Consider the following 15,791-nt stretch of genomic DNA (forward strand, 5'->3'; position numbering starts at 1 on the left):
TTGCTCTATTTTCACCTGTAAAGCAGGAGTGGGGTAGGCGGAGGGTTACCCTGGTGCAGGTGTGCAGCGGTCAGTGGAAGAATCCGCGAGTTTCTCTGCGAGTTTCCCATTACGTCGTAGCTACTCGGTGCTTGTTTGGAAGTTTAGGGGTTTTTTCGCTGTAAAAAGAAGTTTTCTTCCCACGCACAACGGACACTAATGTTTTTGTCACTTTTTATGGAATCAAACTCAAAGTAAGGTCAGTACTTCCACGCTTTAAACGCTGCACGCTCATACTCTCTCTGCACTCAATATATGATCCATTGTTGATCTGCACACAGCTGTTGTCACAAACAGCGCACTCGCTTACGTCACTGTCATGAGACATTCTCGCAAAAAATCACGGTTTTAGTAACGCAGTAACGCAGCGTTCCTACGGGAAAGTAACGGTAATCTAATTACCGTTTTTGCAATAGTAATCCCTTACTTTACTCGTTACTTGAAAAAAGTAATCGGATTACAGTAACGCGTTACTGCCCATCTCTGATGGTGATACAAGACATTGATTCAAATGCTTTCATTATTAAGTTATTCTGAAACAGTATCCATTAGTGACAGCAGGGCAGTTCAATTTGTAATCACATAACTGTTGCTCTCAACTCCGTATTTACAGTATTTAACAAGTTGTGACTTGTGGTTTATCATTTGGCATCTGAAGCTGGGGTGGCAACGAAGACTTTGTGCAATAAAGTTACAAAATGGCTCGATATTCACTCTGGTCCAGGGAGGATGAGATTCACAGATTTCAGTGATCCACACACATTTCATCTTATATTTTAGATTTCATGCAGCTGGGTCAGATAAAGAGGACACAAATCCAAAATACACCAGCCACCATATGTAAACTTGTATATATAAAAAAATGGTCGTACTTTTTAAAAAGAGAAAAATTATCACATTATCTCAAATGTTCCAATAATTATTGTAACAGCCAAGCACCAGTAGTATCAGGCATGAAAATGTACAGACGTACTCGCTGAGACTGAACACAGGAAACAACAACAGGTGTTTTTAAACGTCCTCGGTGGTGCTCAGGTAGATGAATTGGTATGACCACATTTATGTTTCTGTCAGGTTTGATATGCTGTTGCAAAAAAAAAAAAAAAAAAGACTAATGAGCAATAAATACAAAGTACAAAAGATTCAGAAGAGCAAGCATTTGGTGATAGTGGGAAGGAAGAACCAGGTTTAAGGAGGGGGGAGGCGGGGCAATGGGAACAGATAAGAAAATGAACAGAGAAAAGAGGGGCAGAGAGATCATGGATGAAATACCAACCAAAGGAGAGAGCTGACAAAGGTTCATGATGCAGTAGTTGCACTATGGGAAGTCCCCCAGCAGCCCGAGCCTGTAGAACGGAGAGCTCAGGAAAGTTTGAATTATTAAAAGCTGAAAGTGGGATTTCCCAGTTAGAAGATTGTCAATCATCCCAGGAAACATTATTTTTATCCTTTTATATAACTAAAGTGATGTAGCATGAGGTCTTTAAGATATGATGATCATTCACTACTTTGCTTGATTTACTTTTACGTTCTTTTGTGTTCTTCCTGCTTGAATGCCGCAGAGTGTTTGGCACAGTAGGGGCGCGACAGATTAATGGATAATGTTCATTGAGATAATGGAGGCTGAGACGAGGGAGACGAGGGAGGCAGTGATGAGTCATACTTGGCTCGGAGCAGCCCAGCTAAAGCCAGACGCACTGTTCAAAATCAAGATCACCTTAGCCAGCGTCAACATGTTGCCAATAACGGCTGCTCTGTTTGATGACACAGCTACAATGTATCAATTTCCATAACAACGAATTGAGAGTTTGCAGCTTAAAGCCGATCCTACAATTGGAAGTTAGGACAATAAAACCTCTCCATAAATGTGAAACTCAACTGCGTGGTGCTTCTTTACCATTAGTAAGCTGCACTGCAGTTCTGACAGTTGATTATATAAAGTGTTGTGCGACACAGTGGGAGCCTGTTTACATGTGTTTGGTTCATATTATGGTGTGCATCATTTATGTGGGTCAGCTCGCTCTCTTTGGAGCATTCATCACCAGAGGTTAGTTATCAGTATTCCCAAATCAGCAGTCTGCAAATACTCCAAATGAAGTGAAAAGTGATGCGATCTCGCATCAATGGGATTTTTGACATTTTTAACATTTTTACCAAAGAAATGAAAACAGGAAAGGGACACTGCCACCAACATCTTAAAAATATGTCATCCTCTTGCTCCTCGTGTCGTCTCATCTCCTGAACTAAAGGCAACACATGAAAACAGGCATCATTTATTCCCCGGAGTTGACAACAGCTGGCCAAACAACAACAGCAGGTTACAAGTGTCCTAAAAGTCCCTCTCTCTCTTTTCTCACACTCAGCTTGATTACGTTCTCATGTACGCAAATGTTTTCACTACCTTATGTCGTCTAACAGAAGCTAACACCAACAAAAACAGCAGCGATTACTGACAGAAAACATCAGCATAGCCGCAACAATCAGCCTCATTATCGCTGCCGTGAGCTTCTCTGACTCGCTGACTCGCATCAGACTCGTTTCACTAAGTTTGAAAGACTCCTGTAGAGTAAATAAAGGCGGCTGCTGAGGTAAACAGCAGACATGAGTGAGAAAAACCTCGGGACAGAGCTGGATTCGGTTCAAACAGTAACTGGCCGGCCGTGGCAGTTGTGGGGAACAGTCAAAATGAAGTGTTTGGGACATGTTGTGATAGATTTTGACCGACTAAAACATGTTTGTCTCATAGCGGTCGCTGCAGTTAGCTAAAATTATGCACTTGAACTAGGAGAGGCAGCATTACTCATTGACTGCTGTCTTATCGCTCCCATCCCATGTTGAGATTTAACACAGTGTGACTTTAAGAGAACAACTGGCAGATGGTAAGAGCTAAAAGGAGAGCATGTATTTGGGTTTGAATAAAATTCCTAACAATGTGTTTTACCGTTGTATATTCAAAGAATATTCATGGGATGTGCAAATTATCTTAACATAAAAGTGACTCTTCGTCATTTGCACTTGATGTTAAATCCCAGCAAGTGTTAAAGACCTCCAAATCTTTCACTGACGACGTTCCACAGTCATTGCTACAGAGTTGTTTCCCACTGCTGACACTGTTTAGAGGGATGTTAACACAAAGAGGGAGCTGTTGCCCTGGCATGATGTGTGTTTCCATCAGTGTGACCTGCCAGCAGCTATGCTTTTGGTAAATCAGATACAGACAGTAGCAACAAAATTGACCCTGGATGTGTCGACAACAGAGATGGGCAAGTAACAAGTAACGCGTTACTGTAATCCGATTACTTTTTTCAAGTAATGAGTAAAGTAAGGGATTACTATTGCAAAAACGGTAATTAGATTACCGTTACTTTCCCGTAGGAATGCTGCGTTACTGCGTTACTAAAACCGTGATTTTTTGCGAGAATGTCTCATGACAGTGACGTAAGCGAGTGCGACGTTCGTGACAACAGCTGTGTGCAGATCAACAATGGATCATATATCGAATGCAGAGAGAGTATGAGCGTGCAGCGTTTAAAGCGTGGAAGTACTGACCTTACTTTGAGTTTGATTCCATAAAAAGTGACAAAAACATTAGTGTCCGTTGTGCGTGGGAAGAAAACTTCTTTTTACAGCGAAAAAACCCCTAAACTTCCGAGCAAGCACCGAGTAGCTACGACGTAATGGGAAACTCACAGAGAAACTCGCGGATTCTTCCACTGACCGCTGCACACCTGCACCAGGGTAAACCTCCGCCTACCCCACTCCTGCTTTACAGGTGAAAATAGAGCAACAGGACCGCTAGTCTTTGACTTTATTTATTTTCTGCTGTGTTTTACTTGCATCTATTTGAAAGACTGAGTGTAAACACACAAAAAAAGTTATGAGCTGGAATGTGCAGAAAATAGGTTTAAATATTAAACTAATTTCTTCAAGTCAGAGAATGTTGCAGATAATTAAATTTTTACTTGATGCATAAAGTTAAAAGATTAAAACTAATAAAACAAGTTTTAAAAAGAGACTTTTCCATTTGATTACATTTTGTATGATGATTATGTAGAAAAAGTAGAATTGGGCTGAAAGATCTATCACTTTATCACCTATTCAGGTTGTAAATCGTGTTTTTAAAAGGTAACTAAGTAATTAATTACTTTTGAAAATAAGTAATCAGTAAAGTAATTGGATTACTTTTTTGGGGAAGTAATCAGTAATTAGTTACTGATTACTTTTTTCAAATAACTTGACCAACACTGGTCGACAATAACAACCAACACTAGATTCTATAACAGGATACAATTTCAGACATTTTTGGATGGTGGATTTTGCAGTTGCACACATGCAGTAAAGTCTTGTTCAAAGGAGGCAAAATATCATGCTGATGACAGATGAAATTGGACAATGGCATTGCTGGAGAAACTGTTGGCTGCAGTTTTTGGAAAATTACAAGAAGAAGAAGAAGAAACTTGTCCTGGCAACATATGACGAGTGCAGAGTAGCGATGTTGCAATAACTGTTGTCCCACAGTGCCACCTGGTGCTGATCACTGTGAACTTCCAGCTACATGAACCCAAGAGATATTATAAGGTTTAAATACTTATATTAAAAAGTTATATTTGATTGAACTTTGCATAAATTTGTGTCAGAGGAAAATAGCAGATCTCCAGTTTTTGAAAAAAAATGAAAACTCAAATGATTTTGTGAACTGAAATCTAACTACAATAGTATATCGTATATTAGCCACAGTGTTGGTCAGCATCCTCTCAGTATGGCATCATTGCAGGAGGGAAACACGCAGACATTTGCACCTATTCCTGATCACACCTGGTAATACTTCCTGAAAAGGGACATTTTAGCCGAAACACTGCTCCACACCCTCCTTTTCCGAGTCTGTTCTGCTGCATATATCTGGCTTCAAATTCACCTAAACAGACGCACATGAATATGGTTTTACTACAGCCGTAACAGAAATGGCTCTGTCCTGTAGCGTAAATGTTTGATTTGCAGATTAAAAGCAAAGCTACCGTTTGGCTACCGTTTTGCTCTCATCATTTTAATTTTGACCTTGAAAGACAGCACTTCATTTACCAAGTTTGAAAATCTTTTCAAAAAGAATTTTCACATTTATTGCAATATATCATGCTTCAGTGCTCAAATAAACTATGTTTTAAGTCATTTATGACTTTTATAGTTTGGTAAACACATTTAATGATCTTTATGTCGATGGTCCAGTAATAAGACTTAAAGTTAGGAAGTGAAACTCTTCTCTCTTTGTGCAGAAATGTAGATCTTTAAGATTTTTTTAGATTGAACTATAAGAATGAGGACAAATGATGTTTTTTCTGCTGGTAAAGTGTTCGGAGAAATCACTGAAAATCGCTCCTTTGTTAAGTTGTCTGTTATGGATGCAACACAGTTTTACCTCTTCAGTTAGGAGCCTTCTTGTGCTTGAATGATTCACAGGTCAGTGTTAAGTGGGTTAACGAACACAGCATTCCTGTGAAAATGGTCAGGTACAAGGACCGGATTGAAAATGAGTGAAAAAGCAGCCAATGTCTAAATAAAACCTTTGAATCAACAGGTTGCTGCTGCTGTGCATTAACAGAATAAGAGTCTTTTCTGTTAGTAGAATTTATGGTGCATGTTTATTCCTGCCTGTACCAGCGTTCAACGAGGAGGATGCTGGTTCCTCGACATACGCCATGTGGTCAAGAAGTCCTCCCTTATTTGTTGTCTTTGGTTCCTCTCCGTCCATTTTTTAATCTCCTCTCCTCTTATGATACAGTCTTCCTTCAGCTTCTGGAAGGATCAGGCAGCTCTGACATGCCACCATAGCCTAAAGCCTGAATGTGAAGAACACCATGAAGAAGGGTTGTCACGTGTAGTACACGGCCAGCTCTTGCATGAAATTCCTGCAACTCCTGTAACGTGCTGCAGGATGCAGCGGCTGTAGCTCAGAAGGCAGAGCAGGTCATCTTCAAACTGGAAGGTTGGTTGGCCAACCCACGTTGCTCCAATGCATCCATCTGAGTGTGAATGTTAGATGAAAGCACTTGAGCATAGAAAAGAAGAGGCAAGTGCTATGGCACTTTCAGAGAAGAATTTAATTAAGTTTTAATTAATTTAATTAATTAAGTAAAATTTAATAACATTTAATAATTTAATTTCTACCTCTTACCTTGTAGCGTGACACATTTTAAGATGGCATATAGCAGGGGTGGGGACCGCCAGGGCTCAAGTGTCCTGCAGGTTTTAGGTCTCACCCTGGGTCACTGAATCAAATGACTAATTCATTAGCAGACTTCTGGAGAACTTCAAGGCATGTTGAGGAGGCCATTTAGCCATTTAAATCAGCTGTGTTGGATCAAGGACACATCTAAAACCTGCAGGACCCTCGAGGCCTGGAGTTCCCCACCCTCGGCATGTATATTGGCTATCTCCCAACTCAGGGGCTGCATCCTTCAAGGACGCATTTTAAGGCCGATTACGTCCCAGCGACGTGATGAAGTGAATGCTTTGTTTGCAGTCCTGAATATCACGGCACAAGCAGGATTCACTGCACTGTTAATGTTAGCTCTGTTATATTGCTGCCTCTGTTCAGTGGTGTCGAGCCAAACGGACTTTAACGTGTGTTTGAACGAGCTGACGGTTCACTCGTTAAGCTGAAAGAAAGATGCTTTAATCACAGCAGTCACACATGTGTCCACTGTACCATCTGGAACTCTTCTTGTTTAGCACTCGTAATAACACAAACACTAAATCCTCCTGTTTGTAGCAGTGTGTACACCTGAGACTGTCACCTGTGTGTCTGTCCTGCACTCTCTCTCTGTTTCTTTCTCTCTGATTGTGGAATAAAAGTATGAACATGTGTTTATAAGTTACACTTGTGTTTGAATCCTGCAGCTTATCACACATTTGATTTCCATGTGTGACGACTGCAAGTGTCCAGAGTGAGGACAGACTGAGGGACCTACTGCTGTGTTTGTTGCATCATATCGCTGTAATTGTTTATATGCTTTATATATTCTGAGGTAAGTTGATCTATAGTGTTACATCATATTCTATAAGGATGTTATGTGTTTGTAGACTTTCTGCCCAGTTTGACCCATTTAGCAGAAGTCGGCCTGTTTAAGGCTCTGATATTTATTCTGTGTGACTTAAAGCAGTTATGACATGGTCTCATTTTCTCAAAGGAATATTTCATATATCAGTCTACTCTTCATTTGATCAGAAACAGTTATCACAGCTTGTACATTTGCTTTTTACACATATATGTAAGCAATGAGCCAAATTTAGTGATGCCAACATATTAAAAGAACAATATTTTTCTCTTATATATAACACATCTGTATATACACTGTCACAGATACTCGTCTTTGAGTGAAGATTTAAGGTGATAGGACATATAAATAACTGCAACTTCTTTGCTGAAGCTCAGTATTTGGCACAGAGTTCAAACTCACTGCTGTAGGGGAGACCGAGGATAGTTGTACCATTTTTGACATTTCTGTCTGTAAATTGGAGCTCTTTTAAGGTAGTAGATTCAAAATGTAATGCAAAGTATTTACACGTCTCTGCTATTAAATAGTGCAGCTATTTTCTCTGCAGCACAATTACCCATTGCATGGTATGGCCTCAAACACAAAGAGTGAAATGTTACAATTAACCCCATAGTCTGGGTTAGTTGTAACATATCCTGGGGTGAAATGTAACACAATGAAATAAGGGTACTGACAAAACATTAACATGTAATCTTTGTTTATTCAACACATGAATGCACTTAGAGCCATTTATGTAGCTGTGTGTGTGTGTGTGTGACAGAATGCAGAAATCTAGCTTTTGAACATATGCCAACCCCCCAAAAAAGACAAATTATGGAATTTTCTGCAACTGAATATTTCATTAATTTTGGTTGGTCTTCCTTGAGTTTGGCCTCATTGGCTCAGTGGCCATTATAACCTACAACTCTTGCACCAACTTTTAAACATAAGAATGAAGCTGAAAAAATGTAGTTGTTCACCAGCATCTCAATTCCATTACTTTTTATCACGGCTTACCTTGGTGTGGTTTACAAAGTGCTTCAGAAAGATGAGGAAATCTGTTTCTTGCACCCATCCTGATTTATTTCCACTACCAGTACTTCCTACTGGTCCATCTCTGACACAGTGGTCTGCATAATGTATGTGTGGGAACACAAACAGTGGAGGAATTGTGTTGCCAATGGCATTAACCACATATACAAAAGCGACCAGTGAACCTCTCTCTGCTGATGTCGTTGCCCCAACTTGTTTAATATAAGTTAAAGTAATAGTGTGGTAAGTTGTAACATCATACAGCCAACGGCTAAAACATTAGCACTAAAGACCTACACAGAATATATCCCCACAGACATACAAATAACATAATTTAAGTTTGATGAGTTTAAGTGCAAAGCAGATAATGCTATTAGAAACTGAAATAAAGTAGAAAAACTTACTTTTTGGCATACAAATGACTTTTTTTCGTGTTAAATTGTCTGCGTTTGACAAAATGTGCTGATTTTTCACATGTGATAGCAGAACTGAGTTGGACATGTACAGGATGAGTCACATCATTTGAAACTTAGCCCTGATTGGAGAAATTGGAAGTGTTACAACTGACCCCGGTCTCCCCTAATAACTAATAATGATTAATATAATAACTATAATATTGGTCATATTATATTTACATTACCACAGTGAGATGACTTTAGTCTCATGAACAACATTAGCTAATTGTTATTTACTAGCTAATCTTAAATGACTGTTCAGTACAGAAAAGAAGCCCAACAATCATGTTTTACTGTCCTGTGGTCTCAGCCTCAGATACTCAACTAATCACACAAAGCTCGAGAGAAACAAATGAACAAAAGATGTTCTCCTTCATTTCTGTCAAACAAATGACACGTTTCCAGCGGTTGGTATCATGGTTGCTAGGCAACCTGGGCAGCGCGACGGAGGCTAATCCGCCGATTTTCACAAGCCTCGCACTTCCGCACTTCTCGTACTTATAGTACGCACCGTACGTAGTACTCGTAGTGCGCGTACTTCAGGCGTGCAGACCCTGAATTGGGAAACAGACCATATGTGATAGACAAGAAATTCGCGTGATCTGAGCATGCGCAGAATGTTCCACAGCGCTCCTTTGATCCTTTCAAACGATCACTGTGACGTCATATTCTTTGCCACGTCCTCAAATAAAAGAACTCGTTTAACGGTTTACTTTGGGGCATTTTCAAAAAGCTAATACACTGTGACGCTGTGCTTTTAATTTAATTTAATTTTTAATTTAAAAAAATGGCACAGGAAATGTTAAATGATTTACTCCCTGTACCAAACATTGATGAGGGATTTGACAGACTGAGAGGTACAGTGGATCGAGTAATGGATAATTTAATTACAATGGCTCAGACAGAGGACGATGAGAGAAGGAGAATTTGTGCTGAGCTGTGCGAGGCTAAAGGTAAGGTAGAGAAACTCACGCAGCAGAACGCACAGCTTAGAAAAGACAATGCAGAACTCGAGGAAACTGTGGAGACCTATTCTTGGTGGTGTCATGGCCTACTTAAAGTAGGTTTGGGTCTTGCCACAGTGGCCATTGCTGTCCCTGCAGCTTGCTGGGCCATCTCAAAGCTTTTTGGCTGAGTGGGGTCTCGCTCTGTGGGTCATGATTATTATCAGGGGTGCACACAAGTGGTCCGCAGGTGCGCATGCGCTGTCAAAATAAAAGACGCACACCAGATAAGAATTTGCAACGCGTGTTTGCTTACATAAAATTTTCTGGAGGAGGACAGAGTTTGTTTAGATCTCCTCAAGATGTGGAAGATTCTCGGATAAGTGGATGCAGGAGGTGAGCTGGCTTCAAACAAATGATGAACGCACAGAGATGTGCTGCAGAGTCTGCCGTGAAAATCATTTGTTTGAAGCCAGCTCACCTCCTGCACCCACTTTTCCGAGAATCTTCCACATCTTGAGGAGATCTCACCTTATCTTCCTTATCTTGCGTGTTGCAAATTCTTATCTGGTGCGCGTCTTTTATTTTGACAGCGCATGTGCACCTGCGGACCTCTTATGTGCACCCCTGATAATAATCTTATTTTATAAAATTTTTATAAAACTTAATCTTATAAATACGCTGTGCTCTCCTTTATGTTTGATTTAATTTTGCCCCTCAAACCCCAACCAGTCATGGCAGAAGACCGCCCCTCCCTGAGCCTGGTTCTGCCAGAGGTTTCTTCCTGTTAAAAGGGAGTTTTTCCTCTCCACCGTCGCCAGAGTGCTTGCTCATAGGGGGTCATTTGATTGTTGGGGTTGAATTTTTAGATTTCTTTTAATTGGCTTGAACTGAAAAACCTAAAAATTCAGCTGAGGGGTTCACAAACTGGAGAGCACTGCATTTGTTAACTGCACTTTTTTATTTGTAGATTTTGTAGTTAGCAGCAAATGAAAATAAATAAAACACATTTAAAAAAAATCTGCTACTGCTCTGTGTGTTTACTTCAGTGAACACTTGCATGTTTTTGTGTTAGAAGATTATAGATTGTCCAAACATGTGAGTTTTTAAATCAGCACTGCATGAGATGAACTGTTCTGTGGGGTCTTTGCAGTATTCAGCCCCTTCAGGTGACTGTTGTTGTGACTGCAGGTAACATTTGGACAAAAGTCTTATGACTCCGTTTTTAGGGTTTAATTAGGTTAAATATTTAACGAGTCAATTCGAGAATTCAAGACATATTTATCACTGAAATGACAGGTGAGAACAGACGGAGGGGGAGTACATGTTTGTTTCTTCTTTTTACGTTTCAGAGAAAACTAATCGGTGTAAGATAAAACAATAGACCTCACTCACACATCAGAGTCCTTTTACATATTTTAATAATGGAAAATCTCTATTTTCATTGTTTGTTACGTGCACACACTGCATCACATGTTTATAAGCATTTTTGGTTTGTTCCACAGTTTTCAGGAACCTGTTCAGTGCATCCCAGATCCTGTTCTGTTGCTCTCGAGTGTTCACACATACAGTACATTCACATGCTTAAGTTTGACCTTAACAATTAACAGCCTTGTCCCTGATGCTCAAATTTAAAAACAGGACGTTTCATCAATGATATGGTGAAAAAATCTGAACTTTATCACCTTTTGATCTGAAAAGTTACTGGTAATATATAACCTAACTTCCCCAGAAGCTGGTAAAGAAGTTGGACTCACTAGGAATAAACACAGCCCACTGCTGTTCACCTGCTAACACATGACTGCAGAGTACAGCTCAAATCACATCATCCAGCTTGCAGGTGACACAACAGTCGGGGTCTCATCGCCAACAACGATGAGTCTGAGTACAGAGAGGAGGTCCAACACCTGGTGGACTGGAGTGAGAACAACAACCTGTCTCTAAATGTTCAGAAGACTAAAGATGGTTGTTAACATCAGGAAGAGCTCACTGCACATCAACGGGTCTGCTGCTGAGACGGTCATCAGTGTGAAGCTCCTGGGTGTGCGCATATCAGCTGACTTCTCCTGGAACCTGAACACAACCACCATCATGAAGAAAGCCCAACAACGTCTTCACTTTCTTAAGAAACTGAAGAAGGCCAGTCTCCCTCCTCCCTTCATTTTACCAGGGAACCATTGAGAGCGTCCTCTGCTGCTACGTCACTATCTGGTACGGGAACTGCACCCTCACTGAAGGAAGTCTCTGCAGTGGATCGTGAGGACAGCAGAGAAGATCATTGGAGGCCCTCTCACATCCATCTCCCAACTCTATGACAGACACATCATCCGACGTGCGAACAGCATAGTGAAGGACACTGTTCTCCCTCCTTCCATCTGACAGACGGTTTCACAGCATTAAAACCGTAACGACCAGACACTGCAAGAGCTTCTTCCCCCAAGCAGAGCCCTCATCTCACTACCACAAAAGGACTGATACACACACACCTACAATACTCATCAAAAGACACAAAAACAACAAGAACTTCCACAAATCCACAAATACAAACTGGACCTGGGAACAAAATTACAGACCTAATCTGACACTTTTGTCCACGAACAAGCTGAAGGGATTTTTGAACAAATCCAGAGGGTCAAAAAACATTTAATTAGAACCATGTTGATTTCTCAGCAGCATCAATAGTAACAAAAACACAATTTCGTTTTTGCTGTCAAAGTCGATTGTTCTTATCTATTTTAAGTACATCCTATAAACCTTTTATTCCAAAATATTGCGATACAGGATACATTTTCTTTAAACAAGAACTTTATTGAACAAACAATGAGTTTACAACATACACACAGATGACGTATACAAGAGAACATGAATACAAATAACCAGGGGTAAAAAAATGATTCACAAAAAATTCACATATATGTTGTGTTTTGAGAGACTTTTTGCTGGTGGAGTCTGATATTGATTTTATGTACAATTCCACATCCTTAAGAAAATAACATTGGAGGTGGGGTGAGTGAGGGGCGGGGATTAAGCCTGGACGCTCTGTTTAGAGCTAATAAAACATTGGGGACATGAAGCCTTCATTAGTGGAACAGAACATTTATATGAAGCTTTTATCTGTCAAATGCAATAAACTTCAGATGCACCAAACATAAATACTGAATCATGGACGCAAACACAAATGAGGCAGAAAAAACGTTTTTGTTCCACAAACAACAATAAAAGTATCTAAACACAAGCACCAATCAAACTGACTGAATTCTCCACAGCTGACATCTACAACTTCTGCTTTTGGTAAATCAGATACAGACAGTAGCAACAAAATTGACCCTGGATGTGTCGGCGATAACAACCAACACTAGATTCTATAACAGGATACAATTTCAGACATTTTTGGATGGTGGATTTTGCAGTTGCACACATGCAGTAAAGTCTTGTTCAAAGGGGGCAAAATATCATGCTGATGACAGATGAAGTTGGACAATGGCATTGCTGGAGAAACTGTTAGCTGCAGTTTTTGGAAAATTACAAGAAGAAGAAGAAGAAGAAGAAACTTGTCCTGGCAACATATGACGAGTGCAGAGTAGCGATGTTGCAATAACTGTTGTCCCACAGTGCCACCTGGTGCTGATCACTGTGAACTTCCAGCTACATGAACCCAAGAGATATTATAAGGTTTAAATACTTTAATGGAAAAAAAAGTTATATTTGATTGAACTTTGCATAAATTTGTGTCAGAGGAAAATAGCAGATCTCCAGTTATAAGACATTAAACTAAGTGCTAAATGGAAAAAGTTATTTAGAGTGTCTGTGTCACGGTGTCGGTGACCCAGTGTTTTGTGTATTGTTGTTTTCTTGTAGTTTGAGATTTCAGGTGTTTAGTATTGGTTTTGTTCTGTTTGTTTCCTGCTTTACTTTGACAGTCTGTGCCATGTGTTAGTGTTTCTAGTTTGGCGTCTCCGTGTCCTGTCTGCTAACTGATGTCAGCTGCCCTGCTTTCCTCTTGTATTTAATGTCTGTGACTGCTCCTGCTCGTCGTCGCGTCGTACCCTCATTCTGGCCTGTGTAGTTCAGTTTCTCATTGTTCTGTTCCATTTCCTGATTTATGCCTGCAGTAAAGCAGAGTCTGCATTTTGGGTCCTTTTTCCTGCCTGCCCGCACACAGCCATGACGGTCTGTTTATGAACTCTAATAACTGTTACATATCTTGAAAATTTCTCAAGAGATTGCAAAAGTTGTTAAAATGCATCTCGACTTTCATCTATAAATAAAAAGTTAAAAAATGACCACTTTTTCTCTTAAACGCAGCTCACATTCTTTCCTCTCGTTCCATCAAGTCTTCACAGTATAGTTTTTTTTTTGCTGCACTCTTTACTTGATTGATCAGTTGATTGTAAATGTATACTCAGTACTAATAAACATGAATTTGACCATGAACGCATCATCAGTGTGACTCCTGAGAACAAACCAATATGTGATCTTTGATTGTCGACGCTGCTGCTGAAGGCTCGGTGAAGTTTGTGTGTCCTCCAGCGCGGTAGGAACTGAACACTGATGCAAACACAAGAGGGCGCCATCATCCAGCCAACAGGGATGTAGTGGAGGTCAGATATCGGGCTGGTACTCCAGAAACATTCTGTACTTAAGTAGACGTACAGATACGAGTGTTAAATATTACTCCAGTAAAAGCTGAAGTACTAATTCAACTTCTTCAAATCGGTTTGATGTTTGAAGGCTCGGAGTGACGTGAAATAATAACGTCCTCAAATCTGTTAAACCAAAAGCAATGAGCCAGTTTTGTGAGGAGCAGAAAATACAGATATTTCTTTAAAATGTAGGAAGTAAAAGTAAAACGTTAGAAAAACAACGACTCAAGTAAAAATTCTACCAAAGTACAGTGAAGAAGTATTTGTACTTCGTTACTTCCCACCTCTGTACTGAAACAAAATCTTTTGCAATGTGAGAGATGCAGTAAAACTGAAAGGAAAAGGTTCAGAGGACGGCAGTGAGACCTGCTGGGATGCTTTGGAGAAGAAAAAGACAAATCTTGGTGTATGCAGTAACCATCTGTACACAGTGTAGTACTTTGGCATTTTTTGTAAACTATTTATTCATAATAATAAAACGCCTTGAGGCGACTGTTGTTGTGAGTTGGAGCTATATAAGTAAAATTGAATTAATAATAATAACCATATATCTGTAATTTACAGAGCCCCTCAGGGGACATGGGAGAAAAAAAAATTAAGACGGACGTTTTAGCCGCATTCTTCGGAGGCCGCCAGCTCGAAGCTGACCGGGAGATTGAGGCACGGTGTGCAGGTGTTGTGCCAAAAAGTGATCGCCTGCCAAAAACTGATTTCCAATGTTTCTGTGTATTTTTTATGTGTAATATCTTTACGTATGTTCGTAAATAGACTTCGGTGAACATGGTTTACAAAGGGGTTACATATAGAATTAAAAAATTATCTGTGTTTCAAGTATCTTTACAATTCTGTGTTATTGTACTTACATTATAACCAATCCGCTCCTTTATCCCCACTTAAAATATTTTTACAGAACTATTGTAATATTTGCTGCCATTTCTGCTGTCCTGTTGGCCAACTTACTCTTACAGAAGACATTTTTAATGTTAATGACATTTTTTAACTGCATAAATAAAGGTTATATAAAAGTCACTGCCAAAAACTGATTGCGGCTTCTACCTTGTTACACAAATGTTGTTTGTGGCTCAAGATGACTTTATGTCATCCATAAGGGATGCATTTGATATATGTTTAACATATTATAGCCCAACAAGTTACTTATAGCACTTTAAATATGAGCAATCAGTTTTTGGCAAATACCGGAAATCAGTTTTTGGCAGACAATCACTTTTTGGCACAACACCGGGAAAGCAGTGTTCCTCCCGGCTGTAGTAGGTCTCGACCTCCCGTTAGCTTCGAGCTAGTGGGTGTCAGATCTCCGAAAACGTCGGAACCGAGCAGGTATCTGACGTTTACACAACTACATTCACGCCTCAAAATATCTTAAAAATCTCTCCTTGGGCTGGTTCATATTATTTATGTGTTTATATGTGTAAAACCCACAACCAATACAGCCTTCGTTCGCACAATATCATACAATTGATTGTCCCAAAAATCAGAACAGAATTGGGGAAAAAGGCTTTAAAATGCGCTGCCGCTGCTTCCTGGAATAATCTGCAGAAGGAACTGAAATTATCAGAGTTGGTTACCTTGGGAGAGTTGAAGTCTGTCTTAAAGGAACGAGAGAACTGCTCTTTTACTCAGTGTGAT

The 15,791-nt window shown here is 39.9% G+C and overlaps 2 long non-coding RNA genes across 2 annotated transcripts; one reads left to right on the forward strand and one right to left on the reverse strand.

The window, feature by feature from the left end:
• Window positions 1–7,239: 7,239 nt before the first annotated feature.
• LOC146513432 (uncharacterized) lies at window positions 7,240–10,521 on the forward strand. Its single transcript, XR_014874938.1, has 2 exons — window positions 7,240–7,778; window positions 8,107–10,521. It is a non-coding gene; the product is annotated as an uncharacterized LOC146513432 (long non-coding RNA).
• Window positions 10,016–11,160, reverse strand: LOC146513433 (uncharacterized). Its single transcript, XR_014874939.1, has 2 exons — window positions 10,440–11,160; window positions 10,016–10,400 (listed from the first exon to the last, which is right to left on the reverse strand). It is a non-coding gene; the product is annotated as an uncharacterized LOC146513433 (long non-coding RNA).
• Window positions 11,161–15,791: the final 4,631 nt, after the last annotated feature.

The sequence above is a fragment of the Neolamprologus multifasciatus genome, chromosome 7 (genome assembly GCF_963576455.1).
Source record: "Neolamprologus multifasciatus chromosome 7, fNeoMul1.2, whole genome shotgun sequence".
Taxonomy (NCBI): domain Eukaryota; kingdom Metazoa; phylum Chordata; class Actinopteri; order Cichliformes; family Cichlidae; genus Neolamprologus; species Neolamprologus multifasciatus.